The following is a 20,156-nucleotide window of genomic DNA, read 5'->3' as shown; positions in this document are numbered from 1 at the left end:
AATATTTTAGTATGAAAATATGTCTTATGCATGCAGTTGACACATACAATAGTAACATTCATAAGAATTTATAAAGTACACTTCTTTAAGTAAATTATATGTATTTAAAAGAAAAGGTTGAAAACATGAGTTTTTTTGGGGATTTAAATATTGTTATGGATTCAGTTCTATTATCTTATATGGAAATAGAGAACATGAAAACTTCACAGGTCGCTCAACACGACAAAAACGAAAATGTTGCAGGCTAGGTTTGATTGAGCCTGTTCATGGACGGTAGTGGAAATGTATGCTACCGTCCACGCCCTCTAGCCCCGGGTTGAGCAGAACTCAACATTTACACATGCTAAAAGTGCAAAAAGCAATAATTATTGAATCTGGAACCACTCTTGTGTAGAGTATGGGAACAAAATAAAGCAGAGAATGAATTTGTATAAATGAATTCAATATGAAGTAATTGTTCATGTGAAAATATGTTTTATTAATGCAATGAACATTTGCTATAGTTAAACTTGATTAGAAGTGGTAAAAGTACATTTCTTTGTAAAAATTGATATATGATAGAAAAGATCAATAGACTGCCAATGACAACTGACTATGTATAGTCAGCGATTGATTGGAATTTATTATGAAGCAGAAAAGGAATATGATAGTGCAATAGAAAGGATTTAATATGAAACAAGGAAAGATAATCTAAATGTTATAAAAACTGACAATTAAAAATGTTAATTATTAGAATTGATACTTCTGTGGGGGTGGGAATTTCTGTCCTGTCTATACCATTTATAAAGACATTGACACACCAACAGACGATTTATTTATTCAACTTAACTGGATGAAATTTCAAGATAGAGTTAATTATAAAAAAGCCATATTAGTATACAAATCTCTTAACAACCTTCTCCCTAGTTACATGAAGCAACTATTTACGTATACTGAAAATAGGTCATTGAGATCATATGATCAAAGACTACTTTTAGTTCCAAAACCTCGACTTGAATTCTATAGAAAATCACTGGCATACTCTGGTGCAAAATTATGGAACTCACTTCCTTATCATATAAGAACATCAACAAACCTGAACACATTCAAAAGCAATTATTTAAAATGGTGGTTCTCTAGTGGGCAACAACATCTATCAACCGCATGAGAACTATGATATTTTTTGGTATCAGAGTACTTATTTAAAACTATAAATAATTAACAAATAATTGTATATTGTTTGTTTCATTACTTTTGCTTTCAGTGTAACTTTACATAAAACCATGTTGTTTATTCTATTACCTTCCTTATGTAAATTTCATGTAATCCTCTTATATATGCTATTTTGCATTATAATCCCTTCATGACTTTGTTTACTTTAATTTGTTAATTTGTGTTTACTGTATATATGTACATTTGAGGCTCACAGGGAAGACTGGGTACACCCAACTGTGTTGCCTCGTTAAATAAAGACTTTATTATTATTATTATTATTATTATTATTCCGATTCATCCTATCCAATTCCAACTTGACCCTGCCGATCCCATTTCTGATTGGTTACCCAGATATGATTGTATAGATAATACATAATATAGCATACTTGAATTAAAATATTAATGTGGAGCATGGCCAAAAAATAAGCAGAGAAAAGATGTTTATAAATCAATTTAATATGAAATATGTTAGTGTTAAATTATGTCTTGTCCATCCAGTTGACAAAATTCAATATTCACACCTTATATGAAGTGTTAATAGTACACTTCTTTATAAGTAGATGTATGTATATGATAGAAAAGGTTGAAAACATGAATTTTTCGAGACATTCTTAATATTATTATAAATAGTTTATTATCTGAAGTGGAATAGTTATTCAATCTGGAACCACACTTGTACAGTTTTCAGAAGTTACACTCCAACGATATTTTGAAAAGTCTGGAAAAAGAATTGTTTGAAAGGTAATATGTTATTCTACTTGGTACATATATGCAGAATTACAGGAGTAATTTATATTTCTTGTTGCCATGCTTATTTACAGTACTTACACCAGTTCATTTTTTTCTTCAGTTTGAGCTGCAAGTTGAAGCAGGAAAATGGTGTCAAGTGTCAAGGCAAGCCAAAGAAGCAGTACTGGATTTCCCCCAGAAAAGTATGAAGAATGTGTGTGAAAAAAGTGACTGTGTTCATTTGTAGTATTTAAAGTGAAGAAAGAACATAAAAATTTTAATCATTGGAATTGATACTTTTTGTGGGGGTGGGAATCTGTGTCCTTTGTAGTCCAGTTCCTTCCCATCAGTCCTAACCCCATTTCATCTTGACCCAGCCCATCCCATTCCTGATTTGTAATCCAGATATGAATGTACAAATAATATATATCATATTTGAATTAAAATATTAATATAGAGCATGGCCACAAAATAAGCAGAGAGATGTGTATAGATGAATTTAATATGAAATATGTTAGTATGAAAATATGTCTTATGCATGCAGTTGTCACATACAATAGTAACACTTTATAAGAATTGATAAAAGTACACTTCTTTGTAAGTAAATATATGTATATGATGGAAAAGGTTGAAACATGTGTTTTTGGGAGACATTTATAATATTGTTATGGATTCAGTCTATTATCTTAAATGGAATAATTATTGAATCTGGAACCACTCTTGTGTAGAGCATGGGAACAAAATAAGCAGAGTATGGATTTGTATAAATGAATTCAATATGAAATAATTGTTCATGTGAAAATATGTCTTATTAATGCAATGAACATTAAATTTTGCTATAGTTAAACTTGATTAGAAGTGGTAAAAGTACATTTCTTTGTAAAAATGTATATATGATAGAAAAGGTCAATAGACTGCCAATGACAACTGACTAATTTGTCCCATTCATATGTATAGTCAGCGATTGATTGGACTTTATTATGAAGCAGAAAAGGAATATAAAAGTGCAATAGAAAGGATTTAATATGAAGCAAGGAAAGATCATCTAAATATTATAAAAAGTGACATAATTAAAAATGTTAATTATTAGAATTGATACTTCTGTGGGGGTGGGAATCTCTGTCCTGTCTATACCATTTATTCCGATTCATCCTATCCAATTCCAGCTTGACCCTGCCCATCCCATTTCTGATTGGTTACCCAGATATGATTGTATAAATAATACATAATATAGCATACTTGAATTAAAATATTAATGTGGAGCATGGCCAAAAAATAAGCAGAGAAAAGATGTGTATAAATCAATTTAATATGAAATATGTTAGTATTAAATCATGTCTTACTCATCCAATTTATAATTCTATATTCACAGTTATATGAAGTGTTAATAGTACACTTCTTTATAAGTAGATGTATGTATATGATAGAAAAGGTTGAAAACATGAATTTTTCGAGACATTCTTAATATTATTATAAATAGTTTATTATCTGAAGTGGAATAGTTATTCAATCTGGAACCACACTTGTACAGTTTTCAGAAGTTACACTCCAACGATATTTTGAAAAATCTGGAAAAAGAATTGTTTGAAAGGTAATAATGTTATTCTACTTGGTACATATATGCAGAATTACAGGAGTAATTTATATTTATTGTTGCCATGCTTATTTACAGTACTTATACCAGTTCATTGTTTCTTCAGTTTGAGCTGGCAAGTTGAAGCAGGAAAATGGTGTCAAGTGTCAAGGCAAGCCAAAGAAGCAGTACTGGATTTCCCCCAGAAAAGTATGAAGAATGTGTGTGAAAAAAGTGACTGTGTTTATTTGTAGTATTTAAAGTGAAGAAAGAACATCATTGGAATTGATACTTTTTGTGGGGGTGGAAATCTGTGTCCTTTGTAGTCCAGTTCCTTCCCATCAGTCCTAACCCCATTTCATCTTGACCCAGCCCATCCCATTCCTGATTTGTAATCCAGATATGAATGTACAAATAATATATATCATATTTGAATTAAAATTATTAATATAGAGCATGGCCACAAAATAAGCAGAGAGATGTATATAGATGAATTTAATATGAAATATGTTAGTATGAAAATATGTCTTATGCATGCAATTGACACATACAATAGTAACACTTTATAAGAATTGATAAAAGTACACTTCTTTGTAAGTAAATATATGTATATGATAGAAAAGGTTGAAAACATGAGTTTTTGGAGATGTTTGTAATATTGTTATGGATTCAGTCTATTGTCTTATATGGAATAATTATTGAATCGTAAATTCCACCCTGCCCATGACTGGTTGTCCTGATATGTTTATACAAATAATATATAATATAACATACCTGAATGAAAATATTAATGTAGAACATAGTTGCATTCAAAGCAGAGAAAAGATGTGAATAGATAAATTTGATATGAAATATTTTTGTGTGAAAATATGTCATATTCATGTAGTTGACACTTTTTGACACTTTCTATAGTCACACTTTATAAGAAGTGGTAAAAGTATACTTCTGTATAATGTATATATATGTTTATATAGTGTTTAGAGTGAAGAAAGAACATAAAATGTTAATAATTGAAATTGATACTTTGTAGGGGATGGGAACATTGTCCTGTCTATTCCAGTTCCTTCCCATTCATGCCTATCCTAAGCCAACCTGACCCGGTCCGTCCCATTTCTGATGGGTAATTCGTGTATGATAGTACAAATAATATATAATATAGCATATTAGAATTAAAATATTTATGTTGAGCATGGCCCAAATAAAGGAAGAGAAAATATGTGTATAAATAGAATAATTATGAATATGTTTTATTTGTGCAATTGACACTTACTATGGTAACACTTTATAAGAAGTGGTAAAAGTACACTTCTTTATAAGTAGATATATATTTGATAGAAAAGGTTAAAAACATTTGTTTTTTGAGCTGTTCATAATATTATTATGGAAACAGTCTACTACCTAAAGACAAATGATTATTAAATCTGGAACCATCCTTGTATGGGCAGATGAAGGTTCATGTACAGTTGTTGAAAGTTACATTCTTGCTGTATTTTGAGAAGTATGGAAAAAGAATTGTTTGATAGGTAAAATACTTTTCTGTGTTTCAGTCATATTTGCTGAATTTGCTGACCAATGTTGAAGCTGTGGATTTTCCCTGGGAAAGAATGAAGAATGTTTTCAAGAAGAGACTGTATTCATTTGTAGTGTTTGAAGTGACAAAAGAATAACAAATTGGTACTTACTGGAATTTTTTTTTTTTTGTGGAGTTGGAAATCTCCGTCCTGTCTATTCCTGTTCCTTCCCATTCTGTCTTGTCCCATCCTGACCTGGCCCATCCATTCCTGATTGATAATCTAGAAGTGTTTGTAAATAGAACTTGTTGCATATTTGAATTGTATATTGAAGTAGTGCTTTAGATATGGCCACAAAATATGCTGAAAAAGACAGTGTATAAAAAATATTAATACCAAATATGTTAGTGTGAAAATGTGTTTTATTTATGCTATGGATACTTAGTTTAGTTTATTATTGTATAAAACTAAAGTGTGTTTCAGGAAAGTATAATAATTATTTATAAGTCTATACGAGTTTTGTTAAACATATGGATACAGTTATACAGTATTATACAGGATATAAGATAGAATAAATATTAAACCTGGAATGACATTTGTAGCAATATGTAAGGGAAAACTATTGGGTATATAAACATTGAATGTAACAACATGACAAGTCTCTTACATTATACTGTTTCTAGAGACAGAAGACAAAAAGATGTTGAATGTGACAGCTGGAAATTAAAGTAGCAGGCTACAAGACTGGATAGGCACTGGTATGTATTGTTGTTTATAATGATACTTGTAGTGTTGTTTATAAAAGGTTTCATTGATATGTTCACCTGTTCAACACAGGTAAATGTCAACTTCTCCACTCATATTAGAGGTGGAGGATGATTGATTTAGACTTTAGTTTACCAGGATTTAACTAATATATTCCATGTAACTTTTACCATGATTTTAGATGCCTAAGTTCCAAAACTTATTAGCAGAAACGCCCATGGATGAAGAATCAGAAGGCTTAATCAACAGATGGTGAAAATTGTCACATGCTGTAAGAAAAATGTCAGCTGGAAAGATATAATCCCTCACACCACCAGTACCAACTCGGACAGATGGTATCTCAACATATAGTAGATTCACGGTGATACATCATAGAGCAGATATAGCTGGTCAAATCATACAAGAATGTTGAGGTAATGAAACTTAAATTCATACTAAATTTATTTTTTCATAACAGCCATTTACATTCGAACTTCTGCAGATAGTTAGGGTGTACACACAATGAACATTTAAACTTTCACCTCCTGCCGGCAAATGATTCTGCCTTTGTGACCAGTGCAGACCAAGGTCAGCCTGTACCTCGGTGCTGTTCGCTATTCAGTCAGTAAATTTTAAGTCGACACCCCTTTGAATCATAAGTGGTACTGCCCAAATTAAATGATGGACCAGTCCATTATAGAAAAAAAAGCAGGGTAAAGGTTAAAGCATATTGCCATTGCCAAAAAGGTGAAGTTAACTGTCAAAGTTCTAATGCTAACTGCTACAAAGTTTTATTGCTTTTTTTTTTCATTTAAAACCGAACTACATCAGTTATTAAAAAAACTGAATCATTTGATTTGTTTAAATTGAGATCATTCTTTGTCAAATACAGGAACTCTTTGAGTTCAGCTTAATTTGAAATACATCATCAATCACATGCATGGACTGTACAGGGTATAGTTCCTCTCACTAGCTAGTAGTATATTTGGGATAGTTTTAACCTGTACAGACTAGAAAGGTACATATATCTGTATTTGTTGTCTACTGGGTGTACCTACAACATTAAGATACAAAAATGGTATGTATACTATGTCTGCGAAACAAAATTGTTTGTTTCTGGTATCCGGCTTGGTGAATTGTTTTCGGGTTGATAAATCCTCATATCAAGCTATGAAAAAGTCGATAATTGTATAATATTGTCGCTTAAATATTTTTTTCTGCAAATGTCCGAGTGGGTAAGAATTGTAAAAATTTCTTTGGGCTTCCTCAGCCACTTTTAAAGTAGATTTGAAACATCTACAACCTGCCTCAAGCGTTTATGAACATAGATTATATGATACTGATTTATAACATTGTAAACTTGATTCCTCAAAACTGTATTTGTTAGATTTTGAAATTTTAATAAATCATACATGTCAAATGTTAAATATAGATAAGTTACAGCTGCTAAAGTTAAATCTGTCACTAAAATACTGAACTTATTGAAGATCCTTGATTTTCACATTTTTAAAAATGGTGGGTTGAAATCTTTCGTATGAGCGCAAATTGACTTAAAAACGGCAGTAATGAAGAGTGTTTCTTCTGCGAAATGGCCGCTCACTGCTGACAGCCGGCCAGACCCAAAATCACTTGAGCAGAAAGTTTACTTGGAAATCAACCATAGCTACAATTAGCATACAGTAAAACCTGCTGTCACCTCTGTTAAGCAGCCAATCTGTCTAAAGTAGCCAGTGCCTCATTTCCCTTCATTCTACAAATGACATGCATTAAACAGCGACATGCGCTAAACAGCCACTTTTTCCCCACACTCTTGGCTGGCTGCTTTAGACAGGTTTTACTGTACGCTGATTTTAAAGACAATGTCAGCTGTTTTAAAAATGTTGTTGCTTTTTGTAAAAATAGGGTGTTGATGATACCTATTCTGTTTTTGGTAAAGGACAATGAATGCTAGGCAAGTTTCTCAAACATATCTTCTTTCCCTGACAAAAAACATTGATACGAACAAAAAAAATTCATTGCTTCAGACATGTGTAGTTGGTTTCCTGTGAAGAAGAATGTATAATGTAACAGCTGCAGCCAGAGAGTTCGGAGAAAGGGATCAGCTCAAAGAACATTGGAGAGGTCTGATGACAATATTGATATAGGTTATGAAGGTAAGTCTGGTATCATTTAACAAGGTTTTTGGTTATTTGAAATACTTGTACTGCTGTATATTTACTTTACAGTCTGACGGAAGTGTGCACACTATTTTTCAATTTCAGCTAATTGCATGATCAAGTTTAACTTCAATCTTTTAAGACGAAGAACGCAGCCAAGTGAAAAAGTAGCAGATATACAAATAATTAGATTTTTAGATTTTATTGAGGGTAACATCCTGACCAAGTTTCATTAAGATTGGGTCAAAATTGTGACCTCTAGAGTGTTAACAGTCAAATTGTTGATGACGACGGACGGACGACGACGGACACGGCGATCATAAAAGCTCACCTTTAGCATAAAGTGCTAAGGTGAGTATAGCAAAGAACATAAAATGGTACTTGCATATATTAAATTATTAATCAAGACAACAGAACTCTGTGTTCTTAATGCACAAACTGATGATGAATTTCACAGATTACCGGTATATCGAGTGTAACATTCTGACCAAGTTTTATTAAGATTGGGCCAAAACTGTGACCTCTAGAGTGTTAACAGTCAAATTGTTGATGACCGACGGACACAGGGCGATCACAAAAACTCACCTTTGAGCACTTTGTGCTTAGGTGAGCTAAAAATTACTGTATTTCACAGTTGCATTTAAATAATTTTCAAAGAAAACAAATTCCATACCTATTAAAATTTTGGCCCAATCTTAATGAAACTTGGTCAGAATGTTACCCTCAATAAAATCTTGGACAAATTCCATATTGAGTCATCTGGGGTTAAAAACTAGGTCACCAGTTCAAATCTAAGGAAAAGCTTGTTAACACTCTAGGGGCCACATTTATGACTGTATCTTCATGAAACTTAGAATGTTAATCATGATGATCTCAAAGTCCAGTTTAAATCTGGGTCATGTTGGTTCAAAAACTAGGTCACAAGGTCAATTCAAAGGAAAAGCTAGTTAACACTTTGAGGCCACATTTATGACCATATCTTAATGAAACTTGGTTAGATTGTAAATCTTGATGATCTTTAGGTCAAGTTCGAATCTGGGTCATGTGGGGTCAAAAACTAGGTCACCGGGTCAAATCAAAGGAAAAGTTAATTAACACTTTAGAGGCCACATTTATGACCATATCTTAATGAAACTATCTTAATGATCTTATATGTCAATATGTCAGGTGAGCCTTCATGGCCCTCTTGTTTTTATTGTTGGTTTTGGATTAAAACCACCTCATTTTATATCTTTTTTATTTGGCTTGCTTGTTTAAATCCTGAACTGTACATTTTGTATTAATGATGCTTGATAATGTTTGTTTAATGTTGTGTATATACTTTGTATAAACTCAATGTGTAGCCCTTGGAAATAAAGTGGTTACTTACTTACTTGAGTATAGTGTTGCACTGCAAGCTTAAATTGTGTATTGCAATAAGGTCACAATTTAGAAATATTATTTGAGCATAGAAAGAAACAGCAATATTTTCTGGTTTATTCAAAGGTGATCTACAACATGGTTCTACAGCTGCCAATGAACTTCGGTAGAAGAGCTGGTATATAGGGGAATGGAGTGAGCAGATTGCAGTACAGTCAAACCTGTCTATAAAGACCACCCTTGGGAGAGCCAAAATGTAGTCTTTATTGGGAGGTGGTCTTTATTCACAGGTTAAAATATAAATGTTAAAATGGAAACAAAACATGTGTTCTTTAGAGCCAGGTGGTCTTTAAGACAGGTTTGATTGTATACACATCAGTGGAAGTGGAATAGGCAGATTTCAATATATACAACATCAGTGGGAAAAGCACAATGAAGTTCAGCTGTTTCCAGCTTGAAACACATGGTATTTGTTTTTAGCCCAACTATATTAAGAATATGGAGAGCATTCCTACTTGATTCAAACTTAAAACAATTGTTTCATATCATCACCCAGATCATTTGACACAAGATACATAAATGTGGCATCAATATATAATGAATTATGCCCCATTTTTTTTCCTTAGAATTTCAAGTCAATTCATGCTGCTATATTTCTCTACCTTAATTATCACTAAGATAGTTGTTTACTTTATTAGCCATATGATGTGACACATGGTACATTATTCTTGCAGAGATATTTTATGAATCATAGCTAGTAAATGATTTGATGCTGTTCCACTTGAAAGCCCGCCCGCTTAGCTCAATAGAGAGAGCATAGATATACAGATTGATTACAGGGTTGTGAGTTTGATACCTGGGTGGTGCATATGTTGTCTGTGATGATTTGATAAAAGACACTGTGTCTGAAATCATTCATCCTCCACCGCTGATTCATTTGGAGAAATTAGCAGTTACTTGCGAAGAACAGGTTTGTACTGGTACAGAATCCAGGAACACTAGTTAGATTAACTGGCTGCCAAGTAACTGAAATATTGTTGAAAAAAATGGTGTTAAACACAAACAAACTCACCACTGGATCTTTGTTACTAAATACATTTTATTTAGACTCACAGGAGTCTAGGAGTCGTTAAGGTAGGTCTGGTCTGCACATTTGAATAATCTGAGGTGTTGGTGTAAAGTCATTAAAAAATGAAGACTAGATACAGAAATGAAAATCATTCAATGAATTGATAGCAGTATGTATGTAAATCTATTACAATGGCAAGTTTACTTTCCTTCTAAAGTAAAAATACCATTTTAAAACATCCGAGACATTGAATTAATAAAAAAATTGTCTTTAATTCAGCTGCTTGAAATGCTTGGATCTCTTTAATTATTGGCAAAATTATACTTCAAAACCAAGCAACGGTGCCTATGAATTTTTATACGCCTGAAGGGACGTATTATGTTATGACGCTGGTGTCCGTCCGTCTGTCTGTTAGCAATTTTGTGTCCGCTCTGTAACTCTTGAACCCCTTGAAGGATTGCAAGGAAACTTTACACAAATGTTCACCACACCAAGACGACGTGCAGAGCGCATGTTCCGGATGTCTCGCTTCAAGGTCAAGGTCACACTTAGGAGTCAAAGGTCATATCAGTTTGTTTCGTGTCCGCTCTGTAACTCTTGAACCCCTTGAAGGATTTCAAAGAAATTTGACACAAATGTTCACCACACCAAGACGACGTGCAGAGCGCATGTTCCGGATGACTCGCTTCAAGGTCAAGGTCACACTTAAGGGTCAAAGGTCATATATGACTTTGCTTTGTGTATATTGCTCTGCATTGCAGTGCTCTTGTTTTTATTTGGCAGGTCTCTTTTTTGTACTTACAATAATTTTTTTTTTAATTACTTCCCTTTTATGTTACTATAAATAGCTTATTTTGAAACTTTTTTATTATTGGCCGTAGGGAAAAACCGAGACTACTTTTCTGTGGTACAACATGGATGGTACCTCCAATTGTAAGGTGTATTTTTACATACCTGTACCTGATAAGGATTTTTTTGTAGACTTCGAATATTTTTTTGTGGACTTAGATTTGTTTTTTGAAGTTTTTGTTTTGTTGTTCCAGTCCTTTGTGGCTACAACAGTCAAGTTCTTAAAATTTTGCTCCCATCCTATGATGTAAGCCTTCGGGCTTATTTTGCCGTGCTTGGCGGCGCTCTTGTTGTTCATATTATAGGCCACATTTTCATTTATGACTGAGAAGTTTCATTATATTGTAGAAAAAATTCTTCTCATAAAAATGTTACCAAAACTGTTGTATTTTTCCCATGACAAAAATTTTCAAATCAATCTAGCAAAAAAAAAAAAAAAAAAAAAGACCAAATTTTTAGGTATATTCTGTTTTGGAAAATCAGGGTTTATCTATACTACAAAAATTTTTACCTGAATGTGCAGAACTACCTTAAGTCCATAATGCTTTAAAAAATTTTCATAAAAGTTTGCCAAATTCATACGTTATGCATACTTACATGGTTAGAAAAGCACTACTTTTAATATTTAACTAGATCATTAAAGGGAGGTAATAAAAAAATTGATTCAATAAAACATTCTAGTATATTTAGCAATATTCAAACTTTTGACAAACGTGAAAGAAAGTAATTATCAGAAATGGGATTTAAAAAGAAATTAATATACAGTCGAATATCGTTACCTCGATATCGGTTAGCTCAATACTCCGGTTAGCACGATGTGTTTTAGTCAGTCCCAATTTTTCTCTTTATATTTTAATGTTATTATTTATCATTACCTCGATATGATTATCTCAATATTTTGTTTGTCTCGATATTTTGTATAGCTCGATGAGATTTTTCAGTCCCTTCAACTTACCTGTACTGTTTTTACACCTGGTTTCGTTGATATCACAGCTTGTCAAAAAATATCCATGTTTTTTTAAAAGGTGTGAAAATCAACCAATTGTTGTCCGGTGATGTATTAATTATAGTTAGGATATTTTGTGTGTTGTTTTGCTTGTTAATTAATCTTAAATCCAATTAAAATGTCAGCAAGTTTGCATAGAATTCCCAGTAATTAAGTCTTTTAAAACAGTGTGCATGCTGTTTTTCCAGTGTAACAATTAATTTTGACAAACTGTTTTCTGTTTGACTGGGTAAAAATCTGCCATTTAGGATTGAGTAACAATATAGGTACTTAACTAGAAAATTGTTCTTATTGAAGCACAGTAAAAATGACTACTCAACAAGGAACATTATACCGCTGCATTCAGAATGTTTAGGGAAGGATCCGGTAACCAACCCGGAAGGATACCTAGCAGCTCTACATATCCTGTTGTCAATGGGGTAGGACCCGGTAACCAACCAAATTTAGATGTTTTATTTGTCAATAAAATTAAGATCGTATTTTTGTTTTCTATTATTTCTTTCCCCTTCCAAACCCACTGAAAGCAGCATGACATGTAATGACAATATAGACATCCTACACAGACAAAATGTAGTCTCAGATAGTCGATATCGTTACGTCGAACTTTGGATACGTCGATGCAATTTTTGTAGTCCCTTGAATATCGAGGTAACGGTATTTGACTGTATTTTATGTTCTTAACAGAAAATGTAGCAGCTACATTTTAAACAAAGACATTAAGAGCCTTAAGCATGCCAGTGATAACTTCCTCAGATGTGCCTTATTTCACTATCCAGCACTGCAGTAGTTGAGCATGCCAGTGATAACTTCCTCAGATGTGCCTTATTTCACTATCCAGCACTGCAGTAGTTGAGCATGCTGTCTGCTGTGACAGCTGTTTCTTTATATATTTACACATATATTAAATTTTGCCATATCAACAAAAACTTTGGTACTCGGTGATTTTTGTTATTCTTTGTAGAGTTGCCTATTAAAAATAGAAAAATAAAAATAGAAATACAGATTTTATTTAAAGACGGTGAAATTGTAAATTCCCAAAATCATACCTAGTTAGAAAGGTAAAGGTGTTCCTAATTTGATATGGTTTTATAGCTAGAGCCAGTTGAAAGGCATAAATTTCAAGAACTTGGGCTTTATTCCTGTTTCTGGTTTTCATATTTGTTGAACCTTTTGGCCTAAATGCAAAACAGATCAATGAAATGTTTCATTTCAGCCAATGTGGACAGCCTAGGAGGTCCTCATCAAGTTGCAATAGATTCATTAAAAAAAGAAATGGAGTAAGCTGTACTTACTGTATTCTGCTACCTGTAAAAATGGGGTAAGCTTTACTTATTGTGTTCTGTAAAAAAACAAAGAAAGCATCTCATTTTACAAAAACCCAGAATTTTTTTCATCATTGTTAGGTGGTAGAATCTTTGCATGCAGATCCAAAACTTGAAAAGTATTTCACATCATCAATTCAGTGGGGAGGTTGTACGTTTGATGTCACAAATGCAGAAAGTTTACCTCCTTGCGAGACACCAGTACTTATCCCACTGCTAGAGGAATCAATATTTTAAATAAACCCTTTCAAATTTTCTTCACAGTCCAGCTGAAAATACATTTTAGTGAACTATTAAGATAAAAGAATTTGTAACTGTAAAATCATAAATATTCATGAGGGACTATTTTTGTGGATTTGGTGGTTGAGTCACTCCACGAAATTTAATCCAAATGAACGAGTAAAATTTCCATTTTATGTTCAGAATTTGAAATCCATGAATTCATATCCCCACAAAATTGCAGTTTTGACCAAAACCACTAAAGTCTGTGCCAACGAATTTAAATGATTTTTCAGTAATCTATTTTGTTTTATTGAGGTGTATATATGCTGTTTTATTTTGTTTCATTGAGATATTTCTATTCAGGAATCTTCAGAAGCACATAATGACATGGTCAACATCATGGAAGTTCATGGAGTATGCCCGTGGCCAGACAAATCTTCATCTCTTGGGTACATATGAAATTTTGATGTTCTTCAGTGTTAATCAGCAACAGACAAATAAGTATTTCTTTTTTTAGAAGGGCTGGGATGATTTAAAAGCTTGAAACCAGTTAACCATTTGTTTGAAATCGTATTGAACTGGTTAATCAGCAGTTATATTAAAAATACTGTTTCCTTTCCTGACAACCGTATCACCAGCAGCTGACTTCCTAAGAAACTTTATCGCTTGCTAGCAGTGTGACGCTTAATGAGTCACATTTTGGTGTATCTTATTTTAAATAACTCACGACATGCAAATCCGGAGAGTATTGATTATGTTAAGTTGATGTGTTTAGTGGAAATATACTGTGGATCTATGTGCTGGTCAAAGAAATGTATAAAATACAACTCCTGTTTTCTGTTGTTTGAGAGCAATTACTGGATTAGCAAAATTGAAACTGGTTTCAACTAGTAATCATCCCAGTCCTATGTTTTAGCTCACTGGAGCACAAAGTGAGGTATTGTGATCACACTGTGTCCGTTGTCTGTGTGTGTGCATGCGTCAAGTAGACCGTCCTCGAAAATTATATTTAATGAAATTCTCCTCCAAAACCACTGAAATGATTTTAATTAAACTTTGCCTGGGTGTTGCTTAGGAGGTTCTCTACCAAAGTCGTTCAAACAGTTCTGCTTGGTCGCACATTGGGTCCCTCAGAGCAAAAAATAGAAGAAATCATCAAATGACATCTCCTTCTAAACCGATGGTCTAATTTGGAATAGTGGAAACATTAAAAATCTTTTTGTGTGAAACTTCTGGCCTAATTTTGAAATAATTTTACACAAATAATCCTTGTGTGACCCTCTACCAAGATTGTTCAAATTATTCTGATTCGTCAAAAAAAAAAATAGCTGCCAGGGGGCTTGGTCACTTTTCCCTATATGTATATTGTGGAAACTTAGAAAGTCTTCTTGTATACAACTGTTGGCCTGATTTTTAGCTCGCCAGAGCCAAAGGCTCAGGGTGAGCTATTAGGATCACTCACCGTCCGGCGTCCCTAAACTTTTACTTTAAACGAAATCTCCTCCTAAACCGCTAGGCCAATTTCATTCAAACTTCACAGGAATGTTCCTTGGGTGATGCTCTACAAAAATTATTCTAAAAATTGGATTCCATGCAGAACTCTGGTTGCCATGGCAACCGAAAGGAAAAACTTTAAAAGTCTTCTTCTCAAAAACCAGAAGCCCTAGAGCTTAGATATTTGGTGTGAAGCATTGCCTAGTAGACCTCTACCAATTTTATTCAAATCATGACCCCAGGGTCAAAATTGACCCAGTCCCAGGGGTCACTTGATTTTACATAGGAGTATCTTAAAAAATCTTCTTCTCAAAAAGCAGAAGGCCTAGAGCTTAGATATTTGACATGTAGCATTGCCTAGTGGACCTCTACAAAAAATTTTCAAATCATGACCCCCGGGGTCGTCAAATTGACCCCGCCCTAGGGGTTACTTGATTGTACATAGAAAAATCTTCAAAATTTTTCTAAAAATAAACCAGAAGACCTAGAGCTTAGATATTTGACATGTAGCATTGCCTAGTAGACTTCTACAAACATTGTTCAAATCATGGCCCCTGGGGTAAAATTGGCCCTGTCACAAGGATTACTTGATTGTACATTGGAAAATCTTCCAAAAAATTTCTGAAAATCATCAGTTTGACATTTGACGCGTGTAGCTCATATTTCTCTGGTGAGCGATCCAGGGTCATCATGACCCTCTTGTTAAATTATTTCACACAGATAGCAGCATTCGGCAAGTTATCTTCCCAAATGGTGAATAGGTCCTATCATGCGGTGTACTCTCTGCTTTTATCATAGTATTTTAACTATTTTGTTAACCTTTTACGCGTTTTATAGCTGAATAAAAAAGTAATTAAATTATTTAAATAAATATATTCATGTAATTTTTCAGTATCATCTATTTGGATGCTGTTTCTTCTGTTTTTAACATAAAATTTAAAGCCTTGTATAATTTTCATCATTTCAAAATGCTGGCCAGTATGTATACTGAAATATTATTGTAGCATTTATTTTAAGCGAGTTTATGAGCAAAGTGGGGCTGGCTAATTTAGCTAGTTGAAAATATTGCTAAATTTTACCCCTGTATGGATGCTTTGTTTCAAATGGACAGTGATTACTCAGGATATATTAAGTTTGCACAAAATTACCATAAAAATGTGCATGTCATGTGTCCTGTTAACTCTAGTGGGTTCAAGAGTATGTAATCGAAACAGACTTAACACTTCCTGCTCCCACTTGGGTGATAATATTTGACAGTCTGATACTAATGTAATGTGTATGATAAACTCTTTGCAATTATTAACATTATATAGTACACAAATAGTCCATTTTGTGTCTATCTGGAGTTTTATCTCGGACATGGTTAGATAGATTTCGAAAATACATGGTAGAAATGTAAAGTGGTCTAGGGAAATGCAGCAAGTTTCAGACAGAATTGCTTTAAGAAAATTTGAACAGATTTACAATTGTCATTGAGGGGGTAATTACATATGATTAGTAATACATTTTTGGGTCGACTAATCGTAGAATCACACTTTAAGTTTTTGACAAAACCTTTTGTCCTATAGCTTTGAAACTTTTAACACATGTGTACCATCAACATGTCAAGTTTTAGGCAATATTACATAACTCTGTCAAAGATTTTTACTGAATTTAATAGTCTTTATAGGCAAGAGTACATAACTCTGTCAATTTGGCTGAATTTTCGGCCCTTTTTGGACTCGGAAATTGCTTCAGTTTTAGTTAAAGTCAATGTTTTGTCAAAACTATTTGACATGTGGCTTTGAAACTTTAAACACTTGTTTATTATAACAGTCTCTATCTGTAGGCAAGAGTAGATAACTCTGTGAAGTATTTTGGCTGAATTATGGCACTTTTTGGACTTGAAAATTGGTTCAGTCTATGTAAAGTCCATGTTTTGTCAAAACTATTTAACTTGTTGCTTTTAAACACATGCCTGTTAAGGACGCTCGCTACAGTTTCGTAATTTTTTTCTCAATAATAGATTTTGATGAAATGTTTTGTATGAAAAGATCATGTTATGATGTATTGAAAAATGAAATAAAAATACTAGGTCACCAGCTTTGTTTCAATTTAATTTGCCCCTAGATATGGTGCTATTTTAAACATTTTTCAAAATTTCTGTAATCCTAAAATATATTTCAGTAAAGTACAATAATCAGCATAAATTTGATTATCTAAGCATTTTTAGCTCGACTATTCGAAGAATAGTCTAGCTATTCTACTCACCCTGGCGTCGGCGTCGGCGTCGGCGTCACACCTTGGTTAAGTTTTTGCATGCAAGTACATACAGCTATCATTTAAAGGCATATAGCTTTGAAACTTATTTATTCTTTTTCTAGGACAATTACCAACCTCACTGGGTCAAGTTCCATAACTCTAACATGTATTTTGAGCAAATTATGCCCCCTTTTGGACTTAGAAAATTTTGGTTAAAGTTTTACATGCAAGTTACTATCTCCAAAACTAATGCAGATATTGAATTGAAACTTCACATGTGTCTTTGGGGTTATAAAACTATTTGATAGCACCAAGTCCCATAACTCTGACCTTCATTTTGGCCAAATTAATGCCCCCTTTTGGACTTAGAAAATTCTGGTTAAAGTTTTGCGTGCAAGTACATACAGCTATTACTAAAAGGCATATAGATTTGAAACTTATTTTTTCTTTTTCTAGATCAATTACCTACCTCACTGGGTCAAGTCCCATAACTCTGACATGTATTTTGAGCAAATTATGCCCCCTTTTGGACTTAGAAAATCCTGGTTAAAGTTTTACATGCAAGTTACTATCTCCAAAACTAATGCAGATATTGAATTGAAACTTTACATGTGTCTTCGGGGTTATAAAACTAGTTGATAGCACCAAGTCCATAACTCTGACCTTCATTTTGGCCAAATTATGCCCCCTTTTGGACTTAGAAAATTCTGGTTAAAGTTTTGCGTGCAAGTACATACAGCTATTACTAAAAGGCATATAGATTTGAAACTTATTTTTTCTTTTCTAGATCAATTACCTACCTCACTGGGACAAGTCCCATAACTCTGACATGTATTTTGGGCAAATTATGCCCCCTTTTGGACTTATAAAATCCTGGTTAAAGTTTTACATGCAAGTTACTATCTCCAAAACTAATATAGATATTAAATTGAAACTTCACATGTGTCTTCGGGGTTATAAAACTAGTTGATAGAATCAAGTCCCATAACTCTGACATGTATTTTGGGCAAATTATGCCCCCTTTTGGACTTAGAAAATTCTGGTTAAAGTTTTGCGTGCAAGTACATACAGCTATTACCAAAAGGCATATAGCTTTGAATCTTATTTATTCCTTTTCTAGGTCAATTACCAGCCTCACTAGGTCAAGTTCCATAACTCTTAACATGTATTTTGAACAAATTATGCCCCCTTTTGGACTTAGAAAATTCTGGTTAAAGTTTACATGCAAGTTACTATCTCCAAAACTAATGCAGATATTGAATTTAAACCTAACATGTTTCTTCGGGGTTATAAAACTAGTTGATAGCATCAAGTCCCATAACTTTGATATGTATTTTGGTCAAATTATGTCCCCTTTCGAACTTAAACTCTTTTGATATTTAACATTTTGGGTAATAATTTCCTGCTTCTGTGACAATATTTCGAATAGTCGAGCTTGGCTGTCTTACGGACAGCTCTTGTTATAATGGAAAACAATATATCTATTTGAAACATGCTCAGAGAAATCAAAAGAACATGATTTTGTAAAGAAAGGAATACTTGTTCAGCAGACCCAAGGGCTATTTTTGCATATTTTTGTCAATTTTAAGTTGGTACTTCTGCTATTTTATGGAGTTTCACATAATAGAATTTAATCAAATTCTGCACATACCTTTGGTTATGTCTACCTAATCTAAAACAAAAAGAAAATTGATAGGTCACCATATTAGATTTCGCTTAAATCAAAGTACGAGGTGGGGTGTGGTGGGCATTTATACAACGCAGGTTGGTACGAAATACTCATTCAATGTTTGAGCAAATTACTTAGAAATATATATATAAAATTATCAAACGGCAGATTTCTTAATAAGCGGATTTTAAGGTGTTTCTGAAGTATTTTAATGGCATAGAATGATGAAAGTTTCTGCCCTCTTTTTTAACAAAACCTATAGTTTACGAATGTACGGTACAGGTACGGTACGGGATTAGAAACAGCTGTGACTCAGTGCACTGGTATAAATAACAGACTCCAGTATATGTCGGACTGAAGCAATTTGAACTAAAAGTACTTTAAATGTATTTATTTTGTAACCATGGTGATACTTACCCTTACCTTTAGTCAGTATATTATACATTTTGTACATTAAATGCATGAGAACATACAATAATTTGCGATTTTTTGCCGTACGCAACATTAGGTAATCACTTCCGGGCATGCGCAGAAGACCACACCAAGTCTGCAGTGAGCTACATCGAAACCAAATTGGCACGGTGTTGGGGTAAATATCGATCCGTCCTGAAAAACTGTAGCGAGTGCCTTTAATCATAAGGCCTAAAAAAAATTCTTTGTTTCCGGTAAAATGCTAAAACAATTAGGGTAGGTAGGTCTAAAAAAAAAATTTTATGCCCCCAAAGGGAGGCATATTAGTTTTCAACTGTCCGTCCATTCGTTCGTTAGTTAGTTCGTTCGTTCGTTAGTCACAACGTTAACTTTTTGCATGAAGGCACTTTACTCGCGAACCACTGCACCCAGGACCTTCAAACTTCACATGCTGATAGTACTTATTGAGTACACCACCCTTAATGACTTTGGGGTCACCAGGTCAAAGGTCAAGGTCACAGGGGCCAACGTTAACTTTTTGCATGAAGGCACTTACTCGCGAACCACTGCACCCAGGACCTTCAAACTTCACATGCTGATAGTACTT

The 20,156-nt window shown here is 33.5% G+C and overlaps 1 long non-coding RNA gene across 5 annotated transcripts; it reads left to right on the top strand.

Annotated features, from left to right (window-relative positions):
* The first annotated feature begins 1,484 nt into the window (after positions 1-1,484).
* On the top strand, positions 1,485-14,183 carry LOC123543765 (uncharacterized). Of its 5 annotated transcripts, none has more exons than XR_008368285.1 (6): positions 1,485-3,706; positions 5,044-6,185; positions 7,776-7,904; positions 9,393-9,732; positions 13,404-13,508; positions 14,098-14,183. It is a non-coding gene; the product is annotated as an uncharacterized LOC123543765 (long non-coding RNA). The 5 variants fall into 5 exon arrangements; XR_008368288.1 differs by lacking the exon at positions 1,485-3,706 and having other exon boundaries at positions 4,217-5,170; positions 5,691-6,185; XR_008368286.1 differs by lacking the exon at positions 1,485-3,706 and having other exon boundaries at positions 4,217-5,765; positions 5,954-6,185.
* The last annotated feature ends 5,973 nt before the right edge of the window (positions 14,184-20,156 follow it).

This window comes from Mercenaria mercenaria, chromosome 18 (genome assembly GCF_021730395.1).
Source record: "Mercenaria mercenaria strain notata chromosome 18, MADL_Memer_1, whole genome shotgun sequence".
Lineage (NCBI taxonomy): Eukaryota > Metazoa > Mollusca > Bivalvia > Venerida > Veneridae > Mercenaria > Mercenaria mercenaria.
Note: the sequence above shows the minus strand (reverse complement) of the source record. Positions and strands in the feature narration are given on the sequence as shown.